A 23,051-nucleotide genomic window follows, 5' to 3' on the forward strand; every position below is an offset into this window, starting at 1 on the left:
ACTCAGGTATTCCAATAGCTTTCACATTTTCTCAAAATTTTAATAATAAAAATGGGTGGGATCAGTAAAGGTATCATTCCAACAATTTTTAATATGAGCCACAGAACTAATATTTGGGAGGGTAATAACGTTGTTTCATTCTAAGTTGACCATGAGCTAATACAGCCCCAAGAAGTACAATTCCAGCTGATGGAATTGAATATCCTTGTCATCCAATTAAAGACTCAGGTTTTAATGCAAATTGTATCATATGTTGGAAATTGTTAGTTTCTTACAATTGCTTTTACAAGAATACATGTGCAAAAATCCAGAATGCATCTACAAATATGACATTCAGATTGCCAGATTTCCTCACTGACCTGACACTGAAGGTGTAATAATTTGTAACCAGGCAGAAGAAGAATGTTCACTAAAAAAAGGACTTGTAGGTTAGATACTGGTCAGGAGACCAGTATTCATTTCCTGATTCAATAAGAGATTCATTATATACTATTGAGCAGATCTGTGTCTCCATCATCCATTTTCAGAATAAAGATAATGCTGTGTAACACTCTCTAACCACAACATCCCAAAACCTGCTTTGAGTTTCTGAAGCATTCTAATGGTTTTATATTCACAGCTTCATCTGTACAGTCTCTCTGACTGAAGATGTTAAAGGGAAGGAATAAATCAACATTTCCTTTCCCATCAAAAATTTCCTTCTTCTGTGATCATCTAACCTGACTGGTTTTGTTACTGTCCAGATGGTCTCGCTGTATTATCCTTGTATTTTCCTGGTAACCCACAGCCAAACTCCAAGGACATTACTACTTTGGGGAGTCCTTCAGCTTACGTATTGTCTTGTTTATTCTTGCTTCTACTAAGAATATCACATTCTCTGTGGCTGCAAATTCTAGTTTCAAGGAAAGTCAGGGATGTAGGCCAATGCACATAGCTACATCCTTAGAAACTGTTTGGAGCTGAACAAAAACCCACCAGAAATGTATAGAACAGACTTGATAGTAAGAGGTGGACAAAACAATATTTGGTACTCAGCAGCCAGTCCACCTCTTCCCAACACCCTCCCATAATTCATAACAGCTCTTGTTAATTACTTATTGTAATTTGTGCCAGAATAACATTCCATTTGAGGCTATGACCAGAAAAAAAAAAAACAACAAGGTATCAGTAAATGACATCTGAAAGAGCAAAAATAATTTAAAAAGAAATATTGCTTCTAAAAAAATATTTTTTTATCTTATTTAAGCAACACTGTGAAAAGACCATTTCTACACTAAATTATCCCAGCTGGGTATCTAATATGTTCTAGTTTTGAAAAAGTGATGCTCAACTGGTGCTATAAATTTCACATAAATATTCCAGTTATTTACTAAATGATTAAAATCAAATATATTATTGTCATATTACAGATTTCCTTTTTTTTTTTTTTTTCTGGAATCTTAAAAATGCTGCTTCAGACATTCCCTTTATTGTCATTCACCAATCCTGAAAATGTTATATTCTCATATGAAAAATGATGGAAAATTTTATGAGTCAGCAGTGCCCGGCAGCCAGGAGGGCCAAGTGTGACCTGGGGTGCATCATTCAAAGCATCACCAGCTGGGCCAGGGAGGGGAGTGTCCTGCTGTCCTCTGCTCTGCACTGGGGTGGCCTCACCTTGAGCCATCAGGGCAGTTTGGGGTGCCACAATGCAAGAAAAATGTTAAACTATTAGAGGGCACATAAAAGAGGGCAACAAAGACGGTAAAGGGCCTGGAGGAGAAGCCAAACAAGGAGTGGTTGAAGTCACTTGTTCTGCTCAGCCTGAAGGAGACTGAGGGGGGACCTCACTGCAGTTACAACTTCCTCATGAGGGGAAGAGGAGGGGCAGGCACTGATCCCTTCTCCGTGTTGACCAGTGACAGGAGATGAGGGAGTGGCCTGAAGCTGTCAGGGGAGGTTTATGTTGGATATTGGAAAAAGGTTCTTTCCCCAGAGGGTGGTTGGACACTGGAAGAGGTTCCCCAGGGAGGCAGTCACTGTACCAGCCTGACAGAGTTCTAGAAGTGTTTGGACAAAGCTCGGGCACAGGGTGTGACTCCTGGGGATGGTGCTGTGCAGGGCAGGGAGTTGGACCAATGGCCCTTTTAAGTCCTTTCCAACTTAGCTTAATCTGTCACTCTGTGATAATTTTTCTCATAAAAATGTTCTGAAACTGTATTCACTTTAATAATTTAACAATAATACTGATCATGTAATGTTTTAAGTGCCTATATCAAAAGCATTTTCAATTTTTTTTTTATTGCAGATTTTTATTATGAAGTTTTCTGAGGTGGAGAGATGTATTTTTTCCACTCAAGCTGTTTTAAATTCATACATGAATTTATTTTGATAGAAAAAATTATTTTATAAACTCATATGTCACATAATTAGTGTTGAATTCCTTTCTTCCTTCAGCTGGATAAGATCTCCATAATAAACAAAGCAAGTTTGAATGCAGTTCTTCTCTTCTGTCTCAGATATCTGACTTTAGGTGAAAAGACTTTTCTCTGGGAAGTACCTGTCTTTTTCATCTGAGTTTAGGGTTTGTGTAAGGAGATGAGGCCTCCCTTGTCAATGTTTTGGGTCAGAAATGGGAGCCAAAAGTTGTGAGTCCACAGAAGTGGGTGCTTTTTTAATTACTCTGTCTCTGAGATCTTCCCTCTCTTTAGGACACAGCTAGGACAATCTATTATCTAAACAAACATCAATAATCTAAACAAATTAAAAATTTATATAATGAGTGAGACTTTTTTATATTTGTGTATTTCAAATGTCTTGAGGAATCGACCTTCTGTTGCTAGATCCAAAGCAAATACAGAGAAATGTGAGCTCTTAATTAATTAAATTCCAAAGCGTAACCATCAAGCTACTGTTTTCAGGTGGCACACAACCTCTCTTTTGTGAACTGACTATTAGCCTTAATACACTACTGATGGATTTTACTCAGAATCATAGCAGACATTATTTTCTCTTCCCAGAATGCTAGTAAGTACTAAATACTTAGTACTTCCCAGCCCTAAGAAAAGTTCTTTTCAGCAATTTCCTTCTTTATTCACTCTTTTGAAATGTCAACATAGAAAAAAATGTTAAAATCAGAGGATGCATCATTATATGCATTTAAAAAAAAAACATAAGTACCAAGCTGGTAAGAAATGCTTGTAAGAGAAGCTTTTTCTTGTCCTTCTGTTGTCATTTGTTTATGTCTGAATTACAGTAATTCTGAAATCTTAATCTTAGTTTAGACCAATATATACTGACAGGTGCTGCATTCTCTAAGTGTGTGCACTTGCTTCAAGTTGACATCACATTGACTGGACGTGAAGAATCAATTCTTGCTGTAGGATTAAGTGACAAACAATAGAGGTGAGTGTAGAAGCACCTGTGTAGAACAGTAGCTGCAAAGGATGGGCAAGGTAGCACTTTCATACCTCCATCAAATTGTACTGAAAGTCTGTAAAGCTGTTCAGTGAATTACAGCTCAAATCATCTCAGTTCCAAGAACTGATCCAATTGAGAATTCCAGTTTGAACATTTTTCTAATTAAATCTCTTAGCTACACATCTGTTTGGATGGGGGTGTGGGGAAGTGGGTGGTCATTTTTCTGCTGAAAGCACCCTGAACTTTTCTTCATGGATTTTTTTCTCTAATTTATTTAGGCTGTCATAAAGCTGCATGTTTCATTGCAGTATTGGTCTCTACAGGATTAAAAAGTCTAAATTTCAAATAGAAGATTTAAAAAAAAAAAAAAATCTAGAATCAACCAAGCTAATTAAAGTTTCAAATGCTTTCTCTTTAGATAGCAAAACAGAACAAAACAAAATATAGTGTTGAAAACCAGGCTGCCCTGCCCTAAACAAAGCATAAATATTTTTTTCTTGTAGAAGTGCTGATGCACTGCATTATTTGTTAACCTCATCCTTCCTAACTCAGTGGGGCACAAAAGCGTAATCAACAAGGCACGAATGTTTTATCAGAAGATGAAGTGTGGGGCAGAGAAGTCTACTCTTACATGCTGGAGGCTGCTGAGAAACCATCACAATTGCTCATTCCTGTCAGCAAAAGAGGTGTGTGTTGAGGTGCTTGATCAGCAAGGTGAAGGGAGAATTTTACTTGTTCTTTTCCCCCAGCATCAGGGTGGGTTTCTGTTGTCAGAATAACTGAATAAAGGTAGTGTCCAGAGGAAAGCACCCTCAGCATTCTTCATACTGACTGCACAAGGATAAAGCTTACTCTGAGCTTAGTTGTACCTTCCACTAACACTTGAGCTAGAGTGCAAGTCCTGTGCACTGCCCAAAGACTTCCCATGTCAGGGCTTTTCCACAAAAGCTGGAAATTAATCTGAAGGATTCACATATCTTAGCTGAAAATGCTAAACATGATAAACTGCTGCTTCTATTCCTTTCAGACAAACAAAAACATGTAATGGCACATCTACAAATATCTTTATCCAATCTATATCCAATCTATATCTAATCTAGATCTATATCTGTATTCATATCTATATCTATATCTATATCTATATCTATATCTATATCTATATCTATATCTATATCTATATCTATATCTATATCTATATCTATATCTATATCTTATCTATATTATCTATATTATCTATATTATCTATATTATCTATCTATATCTATATCTATATCTATATCTATATCTATATCTATATCTATATCTATATCTATATCTATATCTATATCTATATCTATATCTATATCTATATCTATCCATATATGTCTCCCAAAAAAATGTTCCTCCTTTATGTCAATTTGTTGCAACATAAAGTGAATACATACCTGCTTCTCTTTAAACTGTATTTCAGATAAAACAGTATTTTGGTCAAATGGGCTACGGATTAATTACTTATCTTTGAAAAGTAATTTCTTTGTCAATATGGACACATTAGCTCTCCATCTGTGCCAGGCATGGCAAAGCAAATTTCACCCATTGTGTTTTGCAACATTCCAGAACCCTCTGAATTGGAAGTGGAGCAAAAATAAAGATTTCAATTTTTTTAGTGCTGATCAGATGAAAATAAGCTATGGAAAAAAATTAATAAAGTTTGCAATTTACTCAGTAACTGTGCAAAATTGAGATATTTCTATTTCTTTGTAAAGAAATTAATGTGATGATATATGTATATTAATAAAAGGTGTCAAACTTTTACTCTAGCTGCTTTAACTGAAGCTATTGGATGCTTGAGGATTTGGGTTCTATCTATAATTCTCATTTATTTTGGCTAGAAAATGCTTTCTTAAAAAGAAAAAAAAAACCCTGAATTTTATATGCTTCCACTAATTTTTCAGTCTGGATTAATAGACGTGTTTTGACAAAATTTATTTCATAGCAAATTCCAAGCTGTGTTTTCTCCAGTGTTCTCAAATTTTAGTGATTTAGATAAAACTAAATGTAAATCTCGATAGTATTAATTTCAAAATCTAATCCACATAAACCAGTTTTGACCAGAGTGAAAATAAAAGAAGACTCTCTTTAATGAGCTCTGGTCATAATAGGCTTAATCACATCAGAAGGTTGAACTTAGAATTCTACTTCTTGATTCTAGAGCTGATGCATTCTAGAAACTGAAACTTAATTAAAGACCCTGGCCACATGCTCATACAGTTAAGACAGATGAGACTAATAACAGTTATTTTTGCTTGATAGCCTGCTAGCGAGATTGCATGTGGCATCATGATTTTCCCACTGCCTCTTCTCTAAGGGAGAGGATACTTGATTTGTTTTATTTGTATTATAACCCACTTTTAAAACTGAGATTAAATCAATTTACTTTTAATAAAATAACACTGCTGAATGGCAATTATTTTATCACTCTGTATCACTCTGTTAATTTTAAGAGGTAGAGATACAATTAAAATATTTTATGTTTTTTAAAAAAAGACATCAGAAAACAAAACTCAATTCTCACACATGAGATTTTAATCAAGTAAACATACAGTACCATATCACATATGATTACCAAGAAATTTTTATTGCTAGAAAAATATAGAAAGAACACTTAGAGTCATGAGCCTGAAATGCACAACCATTCAAACATGAGCACAGCAATCCTGAAATAGTGCACAGATCTCAGGGGGTCAAACATAGTCTGTTTCCAGTGTTCCTTTCCAAGGGATTCCAGTTTTTCTTTCAATATAGTGGCACATGTGACACATTATTTTTTAAATGGACACCTTGTCAAGTACTTAAAATAAATAGGTTCATACCTATTTACTTATAACATCTTCTCTTGACATGTCACTCTCTCCTCAGAGGATGAGCTTTTGTTCTTGAATTCCTTGCTTTAATTGACTCTTTCCATGCCATATGATAACTAAGAGATAAAATCACTTGAATATTGAAAATTATGGAATCTGGTCTATAGTCTAACATAGTCATACTTCAGCATAGTCTATAGCATAGTCTAACACTTTCAATTGTGTTTCAAACTAGGTCTCCCACTGCAATGCCTAACTATGCTAGACATTCTCTCATTTTAATAAAGCACGAAAAAAATTGATATTTTATTGCATACAAATATAAAACTGTTTTAAATATATAAGCCCTATTGTATGTGATTGAGAAAAATTGGACATATATAAAATCAGCTTATGTTCTGTTTGTTATCCAGCTGTTCTGTGAAAAACATATAGTTAAGGTCAAGAACATAAAAAGTTATACCAGGCCCAAATGTTCAGAATTTAGGATATGTTCCTATAATAAGGTGCTTGGAATGAGGGAAGCCTTGGAAAGATGTTTGATAACATTCATGTATACAGTCAAGATTTTGATCGACAGAATAAACAGAAGCATTGCACAGCATGGAGAATTTGTTTATACAAGTCAAGAGCAGCTTACATGCAGGATTGATGTAGTTATCAATGAAACCTGGTGTCTTACCTGCAGGATGAAAGAAACCGTAGCAAAAACTTAGCATTAAAGTTGAGTGTCATTTATGGTTCTGCAAGGTTGTTCTAACACACTGTTTATGGATGCAATGCTGCGCCATTTAAACGCCAGCAAGAAAGGACAGTGCATTCCCAACAGCGAGGAATGACAGTGGATGTTGCCAGCAGGACAATTCTGGGCATAAAGGAAAATAAAACAACCACTAAAACAGATATGTAAAGAGAGATTATGTAGGGAATTTCTTTCTTTTTATTATCAGTGTCTGAATTTCCCACTCTAAAGGTTTTGACCATCCCATGTGAAGAGAGGTTACCTTAGATTTCACCAATTACAGTAGAGAAACACAACCAGGTTTTGTTTTGGCAGTGGCAGATAAATACCTCTTCTGGTCATAATTGGGATTTTCACTGCATACACTTATCTCCATGAATTACAGTATGCCTGCACATCCTCACTTGATGACGATTTCAGGGAGGCTAAGAACTATTCAGAAAACCTTTTGAAAGAGGATCTGCAGAATATAGCAAATTTTATAAGGATTGTCTTGTTTTATCCCAAATCAGCCACCTGCTCATTTGTCCTGGTGCATGTGAGAGAGAGTTACAAGAGTAAAAGTAACTCCAGCCAGCAGCTCCAAGCATTACCCAATAAGGTTTTGAAAACCAGTAAGACGGAAGGAAAAACAGTATACTACATAATGAAACCAAACAAATTAATCTGGGATCTGAACAAGGTACATTTCCAATTGAAATAGATGAAGCTTCTTATCATCTATATATGCACTGAATCTTTTGGGGAAAAAAGATATTATCAAGAGAAAGCCAGTGTGGAAGAAAAAACATCAATAAATACAAATTCTTCATATTTTAAACTATTAGGAATATGTAACAAACACTTATTGATGTATTTCTCAAATATGCACCCAAATAGCTGAATCTCATAGTTGCATGTCTCTTGAAAGAAGGAGATGAAAATGGAAGAACAGCTGCTGAAACTTCATATTCCAGATCAATATCAAGTCACTCCTAGTGAACAGAAGAAAAACAATGTAATTAAGATTCAAATCATGGAAGTTATGCAGCACCTTTTATATTTTAACAAAGTAGTTCGCCAGTAAAATTAGTCAGTTTGGTTTCTGCAGTGATGATAAAGGTTTCAACTTCAACTTCATAGTCAGAATAAAAACGTAAAACAAAAACCTTAGGGTTTAGTGTTTTTTAAACTAAAATCTTAGATGGGACTCTGGTCACATGTCTGAAACTGCATGTTCTTAGTTGTTCCTAATGAAGACCAGGAGACAAGGGATGGCGGGAATATAACTTTTTAAGAGGTGATTATTTGTTTTTTTTCACCTAAAGACAGAATGATGAAATAGCTTTACAGACAGTATGTTAAAAACACCACTGCAAACACAATTTATCTTAATGAAACTACAACAGTTACAAAAGGTCATGAAATCTTCATTAATTGAGATGACTCTTCTTTGTCATATGTTCCTGTAGGTCTCCAGCACATGGTTGAAATAATTTCATGTCAATCCAGCATTTACTGCTGAAGCTGTGGTCAAACACTTGATATCTATCCCATATACCCTTCTTCAATGTCTGTATTAGGTGTACTTATAATAATTAACAGGTTTAATCACATCAGTATCACTCATATAGTGCTCTTGCAGAGTTTGCTATTGACCTTATATAATTTAACAGTAAGAGGTCAAGACCCTGAAGAGAAAAAAAAAGCAGCAACTTTTCTTTTCAATATGTACTGAATTAATACATATATAAATTATTACTGTTATGATTTCCTCTATCTTACATTTACAATTATGCCTGAGATTTCAGTTATTAAGACCCTTGTATCTTCAAATTTTATCACAAAATTCTGAGGTTTATATGTAAAATATTATTCATATATATTCTGTGAGTAACTTAAATAAACAAAACTACTAGCATATAGATGATTTTTTTTTTTTTTTACTGTTGTTCTACCTTAATTTCCCCTTGATTGAATTCTGTGAAGGTTGTATTCTAAGATCTGTGATGAGAAGGTGTCAGTTCACATCTAAGTAGTTTATGGAGAATTGTAAAAGAGAGTGCTGAGATAATTAATTAAGTATTAAGTGGATTAGTTGGTTACATCCCAAAGCCTTTTCAGTATAAAATAATGCAAAATTAATACAGACTTTTATGGTAAAACTTCAGTCATGGATTTAGCTGTCTTTGTGAGAACAAGCTTTTACTTTCTGTTGGATTGTCTCCTTGTCACCTTACAACAACATTCATGACCTTATTATAATATTATCATATATTTATAATATTATAATTATTTGCTACTTTCAGTATTAGTTTGCATGGCAGAGAAGGAGTCTAAATGAAAATTTGACTCTGTAATTCCCAGATGGATTTCATAAAATATGTAAAATATGGGACCAACTAATACTCTTTATTTCTACTCTCATAGAAAATAAGAGTGTCATAGTACTGGAATTAATTTAAGTTCTGGATATTTGCTATGTGTAGGAATTCAGATAATGACCATTTTTCAGGGAAAAAAAGGTCTTAAATTGTCCATATTTCACATTAAACTTTATTTATTTTTTAACTGTTGTTTGTTTTGAATTAATACTTGTAGCAGGACCAAAAGATTTCAGCTTGAATGGTATCCCAGAATGCAAATAATATTTCCCAAGAAAACACAGAAAGGAGAAGACATTGGATATATACAGAATTTATTTTTAAAGAGAGTGACCAGGCTTGTTTAAGTAAATCATTTTAGGATTATAAATAATCCCTAAATGGAGTGTTTTCTAGGTTTCTCATTCCACTTTGGAAATTTGAATTATTCTGCATACAAACTTCTCTAAGGTTTCACTTAAAAAAATGTTGATGTCCTTGTCTCATAACATTGTTCCAATTTTCTCTCTTTCTTTTTTTCTTTTTTTTTAAATCTGGCCTGGAGAAAGGTACTTAAGAAAAAACATGGGAACTGTTTCATCATAGAGATTTAAATGTATGTTAATTAAATCAAAATTCTATCTAATAATTTCAAAGTGAAACTCCACAGAAAATGTTTGTCTTCCTTGGAATTTCCTGGGTTAAAAATCTGATTGATTTGTTTTTAATTTCATCTCTAATCTCTTGGAATTCACTTTTTTTTTTTTTACTTATGACCCTCATCTTTTTTTGTGTTCTCTATCATGAATGACACTGCTATATTTTTATTCTGTTCTGTGCATGTTTTGCAATACCTCTTCATGTCAAGTCGCATCTTCCTGGCAAACTCTCCCATTTTGTTTAAAGTATTGACATTTGATGGATTTTGCTTTAGACATCTGAAGAGAAATTTTCTTTTTCATTCAGCTTAAGTCCTCCATAAAATAATAGTGATCTTCCCCAAGGTATTTCACTGAAGATTCTTTTCTTTAGTAATACCCCTCGCTGCAGCCTTTTAAATACAGACACATCATAAAATTTGAAAGTATTATGAAAGGAACTTTGCTTGAATAAGCCAAAGGCTTGTTGACAGTGATTTACAATTTTCTTTAAAAACATAAAAGAAAGGTCAGAAACACAATTACCACACAATAACAGAAAGACAATAGACAACAGTGTAAAATCAGCAGATAATTATTATTAGTTATTTATTTCCACACTTTCCAGGTGGCTTTCATCAGCAAAAATCATTTGTTAGGAACAAGCTTATGCATTATCATAATTGTATAACACAACAAACTATGTGTCTTCATGACAACTTTTGACATAAGGAAATTCCAGACCATTCCAATTTTATACGCTTATTGTTTTGAAAACAATTTTCCTAAAGAAGATGGCCAGTTATATGTATATGAACTAAAGAATTTTTTTTAAGAATAACTTATTTTTTTGCCAGAAAATATTAAAATTGTTATCAGGAAATCACTTGTTTAAAGTGGTACATATGTTAAAAAATATTTTTTAATGTCTTTATAACATATAAATATGCAAGTATTTAGGTAAAAAGAAAGTCAAACAACAAAACTGACAAATTGGGAAATTCTGGTTGAAGCTGTACACACACACACACACACACACACACAGACATCATTGCAAAAACTCTATCAGTTAGAAGGTCCTTAAAACTGGGAGGAAAACTGTGATATAATAATATCTTTTGAAAGGTCCAAGTCTCTCTCCCTGTACTGAAAAAAAAGAAGAAATTAGACATTAGAAAGGTAATGGAAGAGAGTACAAAGATAAAGGGAAAAACCTACCCTGAGCCATAGTAGAGGAAATACTTATAGTACATGTCTTTAACCACCAGTTCTTGAGGTGTTTACTTCTCACTGCTGTTTTAAATTACCTCTCTTCAGGCTGAGAAAATTAGTAAACTGAATATAAAGTTTTCCACTGAAGTGCCTTTATGCAAATGATTCATTAATGCAGTCTCCAGGATGTTGTCAGCCCAATCTGTTTCTATCTTAGCATTAACTTCATAACATATGTTTGCATCTATTTTATGATTCTGGTAACACTTCTATCATGTGAACCAGGAATTGGCCCCAAAACTTCTGAGTAGTAGCAGCTTGCTGCACAATACAGGAAACTGTTGTGCAGATCCCTTAAAAAATGATTTTAAACATTCCCAATACATGGCTTAAATAGATTGCTCCTTTAAAGAATTATAGAATAAATAGATAAATTGGTTCTATGCATTACACACGCTGGTGAGTTTCCTACTTTGTTTCCTTACTGTTTCAGATTTGACATGCTGGTACTCTGAGTAATGCAACCTCACAGGGCCTAAAGAAGCTTATATGCCAGGAATCAACAATAAAGGGTATCTCTGCTTTGGTTTGCACACCTTTATTTATTTAAAACAATGAAAATATCTGTTTCTTAGTAACAGAGACAATATTTACTAGTTCTTATCGGCTATTTTTAAAATAATCAAGAGCTACAAAAAGTGAAAAACTATTCAAAATAATATGCAAATGAAAATACTCTTTTGATTGCACAGTCATTTAAAATATCCTCCTTAAACTGATAAAAAAAGTACTTTGTACATAAATAGCCAACAGCAAGCTGATATTGTGTCTCTTCTGCTCTCAATAAAAATGAAAATTATAACCCCAAAATCTTTCTTTTTTTGGCATTATTAAACATTTGATAGCTGCCTTTACACTTTAGTTTGAATTGCTGTCTGAATGATTTCAAATGAATTTTTGAGACTAGCAGTCTGAAAGAGCTCAGAAATTTTAAACTGTTACCAGTATAAAAGGCATTAACATCCCACTGAGCAGGGACTGAAATGCTGGATGACTTCTTAAGCTGTCTCATGAGTTTTTGAATGAAGTGTAATTTTTCTGCTGCAAGAGAGAGGACCAGGGGCTGGGCCACTTATGCCATAGAAAGGATACAGTGGATGCACGAAGCTCGTAGTTTCCACATCACAGCCAGGGGCAGCAGGATGAAGAAAGAGAGAACTGACAGCTTCAGGTAGGTGGGTCCTCTCCCTCTGCAGAAACTGTTGTCCCAGCTTCTCCTTTTGGAGCTGGCAGCAAAGGGAGCCCACCTTTTCACAGCTTTGATACAGCAGGGAATGAAATGGTGCAATAACTGGCTGTCTGGGTCCAGCAAGAAACTGGCTTGGAAAACGGTACAATCAGAAGCTGCTCAGCCTTCTTCCTAAGTTATCATTCCTAACAATTGCACTTCAGCTATGCTTCCACTTTGTTCTTTTTTGCCTTGGTCTCATGAATCATACACTTTGATTTGCACAGTGATGCAGCTTTGTTATATAATTAGCCTATAACAAGTGGTCATGGTGAGATATGGATCTGAAACTGCTGGACTGAAATGGATATTTTATCTTTATCACCAATTTCTTGCATGATTCATAAAACTCTCTATATAAAGTTGGCAGGAAATAGTGGCCCATGGGCAGTAATTTATTATGGATGCTTAGAGAGTCTACAGTCATTTCTTTTTAATTTGATGAGCATATCTACCTGCAGATATGTCAGAGTTCTGAGACTGAAAAGCAATGGGATTTCAGGTACTAACTCTGTGGGCCTCCATATTTCCTAAATCCCTAATCAACACATGAGTATTTTGAAGTATCTAATTTCTCTGTGTAATGCACAGGCTTTCCCACTCACATATTTGATTTCTACTCAAATACAAAGGAGGATCTAATATACGATTTCTAAAAGAGTGGCAGCTCAAGAATAACTGTGCAAAAATTTCCATCTCTAACCCCATTGAAGGATCACAGTGCAAGACAATAAGGTTGTTTCATCTTAATTTCCTTCAACCTACAAATTTTCATCTGGATATCGTAATATTCAATATTTGGGGCTAAAATGTCATCTTGGATTTTGCTTATTGATCTGTTTGTGGTGGATTTTACCCATTTTCTCTACAGGTTTTCAATACTGCTATTGTTGTGGCAATGACTGATATTACCTTTTTCACTGCTAAAATACAGAAGTAAAACATATATTCTCCAAGTTTAAACAAAATAGTCACCAGGGACATCACTATACAGGGCAAAACTAGACCCTTGGGAGCACAGCAAGAGAAAATCATTCCCCCAGAAGATTCTGCTTCCGAAGTTATAGCTGTGGGAAGGAAAATAACAATCCTTATAGCAGTGAAATCCAAAAGTAAGAGAAGAAAGGAAAATGAAATAAAGAGACTCAGTGAATGTATTTTTTAAGGAACAAATGGAAGAATATACCAGAGGTCAGAAAACAAAAAGATATTACTGTTACTCTGCTTAATCAAAACTTGAAACGTAAATAAATTTTTATTCCCTAAATGAGAATATTTATAGTAGATCCTTGGATGAGCAGGAGCTCACAAGATTACTTCATAGCTTTCATTAAATTAATACTTCATAAAGGTTTTTTTCCTCCTAAATTTGAAGTTCAAAGAAAAATTCCTATAGGAAATTGCAGAATCTCTTTCTGACATAATTACTTAGTCATAAAAGACTATTGAAATATAAATATTGGCTAAGCATTTATATTTAAAATTTTATGTTTAGATATAAACTCTGGGTTTAACCATTTATATAAAGTGTATTCATGTACAGCTGTGATTATAATCTTTAAATGCAGGAAAGACTTCTAGTGTTCATCAAGAGTTTGTACATATGAGAAAGAATGAGTTCATTTGAGAGATTTAACTAAAAACTTGTTTGAAAACCTCTCTAAAAACTCTTCCTCCTCTGTTTATGGTACCTTCGTCCTTATGCATATTTAACTGTAGGATTATTCTGCTTTATATAGATAATATTAATTCCATTTCTTTCATAAAAAGACATATTCAGTCACATTCCCTCCTTGTGTTTCTTCTGTTCTTTTTTGCATTGTATGATTTACGTGTGTTTTCTCCTCTGGCTTTAGTGTAGCTGGAAATAATGTATGAGGGTAAATGTAAGGTGCTTGTCTGTGCCATTAAAGTTATCTGGTCAAAAGTGCCATAAACAAGAATACACAGAGACAAACCTGACCACACAGATAACAGGGGTTGTGATATAAACAATTGTGGTTAGTTACCCAAATCACTAAGGGCATAATGAATGGTGAGAATGTTCCTTTATTCAGTTGGAAGGATAAGGAAGGGGAGGAAGACAACACACAGACATAAAACCTGAGCTATAAATATTTACAAAGAGAACAGGAAAGAAACCTGGTCATTAGCACTAAATGATGTGCTCTCAGGAAGCTGCAAGCAAACCAGGACACTGTTTTTTGGCACATGGGAGGAGGTCAGTTGGACTATGCCAACTGGTGAGGCAATGTGCAGAGTCAGAGCAAGCAGGGAGCAATAAAGTGAGGGCCAAACAGAAAATGGTGTAACAAGGAGCAGCTACATGAAAATGGGGTCAGTCAGCAGACTTCTCTGACTGAGCCTTGTGTCTGATCACCTCAGTCCATCCTATCTTCTCCTTTCTCATTCTTAAACATTTTCTTAACTCTCTGGCTGTGTAATCCCACTCATTATCTTGTGTGTATTTGTGCAATACAGTGGCTGAATTCCAGCTACTGGTGAGACTTGTATATGTGTGAGTGAAATTTGCCAGCTACTGGACCCAGTCTGGGGGTATGGGCACCCCTAGCCTGTGGTGTCAGCTATGGGAGCAAGTGTGATCTCAGCAACTGCGATGAGTGGGCATCTTTAACCTCCAGCCATAGAGTGGGAAAGGTGCAGATCCCAAAAAACAACTGCTCGGGGCTCACTCCAGTGGGAGTGAGGAGCTCTGTGCTGGTGGATAGAGTGGTACCACAGGACAGAGGCCATGTGCCATGTGCTGGCTGATGGGGCTCTGGGCTGTGTGCTTGAACATTCTCTGAGAAACCTTAAGCTGGCAAGGGAGGGAGCAGGGGTGTCTGGTGGTTTGAGGGTCCACTTTGGTATCTGGGACACCAGTGACTGCGGGGTGCTATTGTGAGAGCTGCATGTGTGCAGTGACTGCCAAGCTGGACCAGCCAGCAAAGAGGAGATCCGAGGCCGGGGAAGGGGACCAGGTGGCAGGGGTGCCAGGCAGACAAACGGTCCTTGCTGACTCCCATGGGAACCAGAAATGTGAAAGTGTTGCTGGAGAGCACTGTGTCTGTGCCTGAACCAGTGACCTGCTGCCTCGGCAGCCCAAGGACTTTTGAAGGCAGTGCCTTGTCAGTGACACCTGTGTGACCAGCAATGCCAGTGTCCTGCATATGCACAATGCACGTGTGTGTGTGTGTGTTTGCGTGTGTGTGTTTGTGTCTGTGTGCGTGTGTGTGTTTGTGTGTATGTGTGTGTGTTTGTGTGTGTGTTTGTGTGTGTGTGTGTTTGTGTGTGTGTTTGTGTGTATGTGTGTGTGTGTGTGTGTTTGTGTGTGTGTGTGTGTGTTTGTGTGTGTGTGTGTTTGTGTGTGTGTGTGTTTGTGTGTGTGTGTTTGTGTGTGTGTGTGTTTGTGTGTATGTGTGTGTGTTTGTGTGTGTGTGTGTGTTTGTGTGTGTGTTTGTGTGTATGTGTGTGTGTGTGTTTGTGTGTGTGTGTTTGTGTGTGTGTTTGTGTGTGTTTGTGTGTGTGTGGGTGTGTGTGTGTTTGTGTGTGTGTTTGTGTGTGTTTGTGTGTGTGTGTGTGTTTGTGTGTGTGTGTGTGTTTGTCTCTGAAACAAGTGAACAGCTTTGTTAATGGTTGTACCTGCAAACAGGAAAGCAGCCACTGCAACACCTCAGTCTGAGCAGAGACCCGTGGTTCAAAATTGGCTCTGACAGCTGGACAAGAGGGAGTCCTCAGCCAGAGCAGCTGGAGACAGCCATACTTTCAGCATCACTTAACATGGCAGCATACTGTTCTGCAGAATTTCCTTATTAAATTTGTGTTGAAGGGAATTCCACACCCTTTAAATGAGTGCAGTTTTTAGCTGAAAAACCTGTATGTTGTTAATATGTATTTGTCAATATGTATTTGTACGTGATGATGCAATACTAACCAATAAGTTTTTATTAAGTTCCTATTAAGATAGAAAAGTCTTATAACTTGTATCTGAAGTTAATACTGTAATTTTAGTCTTTTGTCCCTCAAAGATTAAAAAAATGCAGTATGATAAGTTGCTTGCATGTATCAAAATGAATTAGTTTTTGTAAATCATTTTTTTTGCTATGAAAATATAAAATGGTAGACCCTTTGTGGATAAAAGATTGCTAACAACGCCAGTCTTGATATTCAGTTTGTAGTAACATATAAGCCTTACATGTTATTTGTAAGGCTTTCAGACTGAGAAGCCAGATATCCAGACTCTGATTTGATTCTTAATCAAACTCTTCATTTTCTTTTCAAATTTGACTTCTTTCACAACATGAAAATGAAAGGAACATAATATAAAGGCAAATATTTCTACATATTTGAATAAGTTCAGTACAAAAATAGGATCACAATTCTCTTTTCAGTGCCAAGTTAAGATTGTGTCTTTTTATTATACTTAATTAAGCAACTGTCAATTTTTTTATTATTATTCTGGAAGTTCACTGGATAAATAATCTTTGTGCAACTTTAACACTTAGAGCAAAGACTGCTTGTATATTGTTTTTGAAGATGACTCAGATTTATGTAGAAACTGAATGTTCATTTTATGAAATAAGGAAGTATTAAGTTAGAAAGTTGACACTTCCCTAGCTATAATCCATGACAAAACTTATCTTCAAAGTTGCAGTAACTATAAAAAATATGAATGGTTTGGTGTCTCATGTAGGGCATAAAAAGAGCATCTCAAGGAACCTACAAATGTAGGTATGTAATGCAAATGTCTACGACCAAGCCAATAGATCATTCTCTTGAAGTAGAATGTTTGTGACCTGCTGTAAGACCACAGGAGTGGAAAAAGGAGTTAAGATGTTTTTAAGTCACATTTCACATTTTTAAATCCTGCATCTTGTCACTCATAAGAGTTGCCCAGAACAATTTTGCCTGGCAGAGCAGTATAATTCTCTTTTTTCAGAGATTCCTCCATTAATTAGAAAATAAAAAATAAAAAATAATTATATATATAGATATTATATATATTATATATAGTATATAAATTAGAAGTTAGTTAGAAATCAGGGTAAACAGTTCTCACTAGGTGGATCTAGACAATCAGAAAACAAATTTCTTAATCCTTACAGAATTTGTCAGCTCCTCCCACCCATCGAAACATAAGGTGGGTGTTATGAAACTTTCATGATCTTCAGAGACTTCAACAAACCATAAACAGTGTATGTTGCACAAAGGGAGTCACAGCAGAAAAGCAGGACTTCTTCCAACAACTGTTTGACTTACAGCATGAATTCATAAGCTAATGCCAACTAGAGACATGCACTGTTTGGTGTGGAATCACATTTTTTAATCAGTAGAAGGAGCAGGGAGCTGAGCCAGTACAAAAAAAAACAAACCCGAAAACATTTCAGGGATAATGTGATCAATAAATTTCAGTCTGTGTCAGAAGTCCGATTAGCATATCCCAGATGTAGTGAAAAGGACATACAGGGCTCCAATAAAAAGGTCAGAATACAGCACACAGAAGTAATTGAGTGTGCTGCTTATAAAGAACATCTACATGATGGTGGATTGCCATTAGTGAAAGAGTGAGAGAACTGACTGTAGATATTTTCATTTAAGAAAACTTGAAGGAAAACCTCTTTTTGGATTTTTCTTTAGAAAATAAAAATCAGCAATTTATAAGCAATACTTAACAAAAGAGAACAAATAAAACCCAAGCAATCTTCTCCCCCAATAAAATTCTAACTCCCAACAAGAACTGATATCTGATCATCTATCTAAATATAAATTCAGATCTGAGATCTTCGACTCGCAATTATTATTTCTGTTGAGGTTTAACTCTAAATATCAGAATAGATGAGCCAATTAACTATGTTAGATTGGTATTAACATCTGCTTTAGTTCTGTAATAGCACCGTTATTTTTAATAAATGATAAACAGCATACGGTTCCTCAATCTAAGGATAATACAGTTTAGATTTATGTAGCAGATTATGGGTTACTATGTCTTTACCACTACTGGAAGTAAAATGAAAACTGCAGTTAAAGAGGAAAGGTATAGTGAGAGACTGATAAACGTTCTCTGGCTGCAGGTCAGATTAAATTAGTTTGCACACCTATTTGTGTTGAAAGGAAGTCATTCAGTAAGAGTTTCTGGCTCTTAATGTATCTGTAATGCTTAACATGAGAAGCCACTATCAACCTTCCTAATAACAAATTGAGAATATGGGAAGGAAGAGGTATTTTTCTACATGCATTAGCAGAGCTGGTAGTCTCCCAGTCATTTGTGTCACCTGCTGCTCTAGAAGGATGCCAGCATAAATATAATCCGCAAAATCTCATCCCAGAATAACTGTGTAACAATCCCTGTGTTACCATGATCTTTTTCTAAACTAATTTTAGAAGAAACTGATAGGAATCTAAATAAAAAAATACATTTTTCATTCTGTATAATATCTATGGATCAAAATCTAGCCAGTTCTATGGGAGAGATATAGTTGAACCTTTGCAACAGACTAACTGAAATACCTGTGTGAGAGTTTTTCTCATCTAAAACCGAATTTTACCTGAATGCCTAACCCAACATATCAGCATAGTATCTAAGCAAAAGGAAGAGACATATTTATGGCACATATGTTAACTACAATCTTCTTTCTGTTTATTGTCTTCTACTGTCAGACTCTCAAAATCCTCTCCTTTGGGACATGGGCTCTTTTGTTTCCCACTTTTCAGTCTGTAGAAGAGGTAACATGAAAAATTAATCCCTAGTGAATTTCTAACATTTATATACCCAGGGTCTGATGTCTCAGTACTGACTTGTATGTTCATTGTAGTTGCTGTAACTATTGATAATGAATTGATTAATGCAAGTAGAGACATAGCCAACAAAATATGTAGCACTTGTAAACTATAGGCCTTCAAATATACAACTCAATTCAGCCTGATTGTGTCATTAGCGTAGGGAAGTGATTTGACTCCTTCACAGTGATTCTTCCAGGCAGAGCATATTGGAGAACATCACAGAGTTTCTTGTGTAAAACAGAAGCAGCATGTTCACACATCCTAGCTGGCTGTAATTTCATGCTGAGAGTAGTATATGTGCTCACTGGTAAGGGAGGCTGGCTACAGCCCAACAGACATCTTCTTCTTCCCTGTTTAGATATAATGTACATATTTGTAAATCTGCCTACCATGATTCCTAAAACACTGCCTTTACTTAAGGAAAGCTTAATCCTGCTGAACATGCCACAGGAGAATAGACTTGTATAAGCTCAGAAACACACAAACAAAAACCGATAAAAAGCTCCTTATTTTTCAGAGGAATTGTATTCCCTTATTAACCTCTCACAAATATCAAGAATTTAAATTCACTGTTTGCCTCAGGGAAAGAGTCCTGTAACTATGGTTGATATGGAGATATGATTTCTACAGTAGCCTCACACACAAGTAGATTCAGTCCTTTCAACTGATAGAGAAAGGAAACATATTTTATGCTTTCCTCTCCATTTCACTCAGACTTTATCAAATCGTAGTGATGTTTTCCTTGTGTTTCATAGGGGGTACAGTAGCTCATACACAGCCAGCTACTGCCATTCTTCTGCCCTATGATGTCTGATACATTAATGTGAAGCTTACAGACACAATTCAGGACTTTCAGGAGACAGACTAGCAGTCTTTTGAAGCAGCAGCTGGAAGCCAAGAAGGGGATGCTAGGGCATACACCTGGCTAAAAAACAACCGAGTAGATGGAAGAGGGGACTCTGAACAATTTCAAGTTCATTGCCAGATCTGCAATTCATGTGGCAATAAGAGCACAGCAACTGATCCTACATACCTTTAAAAATTGACTTCCATCTCTGACAGCAGAGTAAGGTAGCATTCCACATCCTCTGTATTTTCTCCCACCTTTCGACACACTGAGAAGGAAGATTTTGGGGAAGGATTGAACATGCACATCTCTAGCAGCCTACAACTCTCTTCAGACAGAAGTTATATGGCTGTAAATGTATTTTAAAAAATGTGAACTAAAGGCTCTACTCACCCTTTTGTCTTGGGGGATGGAATATCATATCTAAAGACATCATATCTTTCTTTCCATTTTTCTGAGTATGACAGCATGCCCAGCAAGTGAATGATGCAGTCCCTTTTAGGAAGGTTCCAAGTCAATCAGAAGCACAAGGGGCATATGATTTGCACTCTCCTGTCTTTACCAGAGTTTAATTCACAGGTGTTGCATAAGCAAAATGAATCAGATGTCTGAGGCTGGAAATGTGGTTAAATTGTTTGACTTTCTGTCCTAAAATACTTCATATCACACACATTTTCTTTTATCTTTCAGGATGTCTTTCTTTTTACACTCACTACTTTGGCATTCTGAAGGGCAATGCTCATTTTAAAATATGTATAGACTTCATTTAAAATAAATGAATCTAAAATCCTTTGGGGCAAGACCATGTTTGGTGTATCTCAGCTAACTTCAGTGGAGTTGCGCCAAGGTTGAATCCAGGCCTACATCCTCCCATCATGAACTTAGAAAAAAACAGAGACATTGTTAAAAATATAGATTCTCTCATTCATTGACTTGCTTTGTTTTATGGCCTTAATAAAACCTTATATTAGTGGGATTTCATGCATTTATCTTTATGTTTGATAATGTTTTTCAGCACTATGATAAAATCAGCGGAAATTAATGTAATTGTTTCCAGCCAGATTCAATAATTCTAATTACCAGCATTTCTAGTCCAACTGCATAATATGCTTAACTATCCTATGTACTGAAGAAAATTTAACTACTGCTGACTCAGTGTTCTTTTATATTTGTATATGGATAACAATCAGAAGAGTAAATAAAGAAAAAAACAAATTTGCAAATTTCTGTTCATCATAGAATTATCATTATTGCCAAGCTCCATAGAAATATATGAAAAATCCAATCAGGAATCTTTCTTCATGGAGCATTTACAATTAGAGAAAATTGTATGAACATATAATATGAAGAAATGTGGTGACACAGTAATGCATTTTTAAATTGAAGAACATCTATGATATCCTAAAATAGCTAGCTCTTTCTGGTATGATATATTCATGACTGTCTTTGTACACTTTGTACACCCTTATTTTTGTATTCCTCTTCACTGAAAATGGCTTCATGTGCTGAAAACAACATGAAGAAAAAAATTTAGTCCTGATTATTTATCTGAATTTGATCAAGGGAAACAGGAAGAAATTATAACCTACTTGTATCCAAAAAAATTTTAAACAGACATTCATTTAAATTGTTCTGTTGCTACACTTAAAAAAAGTATTGATATATCACTGAATTATGGGTATTTTGGTTTATGTGGATATTTCTAGATATTTTCATCTAGAAAATATACCATAAAACACAGGCACATGGTATGAAAGTTGCCAGAATGTTTTACCTTATCACAGCTGACTCATGTGTCTCTAAGCAGTATATTCTACAATATTTTCAGTTATCAAGTAATTAATAGGGGTGGTATCACCGTTACCTTAAGAGGACAGACTGAAAAGAAAGACTGAAGAAGAAAGTTCATAAGGTTCACATGTGTGATCACTGGGGATGGAGGAAGTCACTACCATATGATAGATAAGAAAAATACCAACTTCTTTCCACTGAAAATACAGTTGTTCATATTTCAGAGACAGTCAAGATCTGGAAAATGCTTTTGCATTTCTATGTAAATTAAAGTGTTTAAAACTTGTTGTGGATATGGGATTATAATTAATTCTTCTCAAGACTGAAAATACAGTGATTCACTGAGTTTATTATATGTGGATCAACCATGATATTAAAATATATATACATCACACTACCTACATTAAAATAAACATTGCCATTATATGATAAACACGAAGTGCAGAATTTTTTTTCTAAAATTTTGATTTCCTATAAGAAATGTTTTCTGCTCCTTCTTGAACTTTACAAAGTAAGTTTCCTATGCAATATCAGAATGCACACTTATTTTACTGCCTATATGTTCCATCAGTATATTTCATTGTGTGTCCCTATGGTGTTCACTTTTACTTGTCCACAAACCCAGATGAGACATAACAAAGACACAAAAATCTTCATATCTTGTATAACATGCATGTTCAGGAGCTCAGATATCCATGACTGTTTAATCTGAAGAAAATATAAAGCAGAAATCCCTGTTAGTCTGACATGCTCATCGCATCTTTTTTTTCCTAAACAGAAAAAAATTATTTTTTCTGCAGAGTAGTAGCATAGCACCTCTGCACTGCTCACATTGCTCGAAATCCCTGAGCTTTGTACTGTTCTTCAAATTCATTAAATTTATCAAATTGCAGGACAGGTAAATAGTTAACAGTCCTGAGTGTCTGTCATTTTTAGAATGACATGCTAGGTCATGTTTATGTTCTCAGCTTGCTTCGTCTATTTTGGTTCCCTTACTCTGGCCTGCTGCTATATTTTGTTTACTAGTGCTTGTGCCAAGCCTAGTTTTTTCCTGTTCATGTGGAGACTGTCACCTCTACAGTTACTGTGATGATTCTGATAAAATCCGACATTTCAAGGAATCAGAACACTTGGTCTTCCTGAGAGTGCAGTGAGTATAGAAGTTTAGG

This window comes from Poecile atricapillus, chromosome W (genome assembly GCF_030490865.1).
Source record: "Poecile atricapillus isolate bPoeAtr1 chromosome W, bPoeAtr1.hap1, whole genome shotgun sequence".
NCBI lineage: Eukaryota > Metazoa > Chordata > Aves > Passeriformes > Paridae > Poecile > Poecile atricapillus.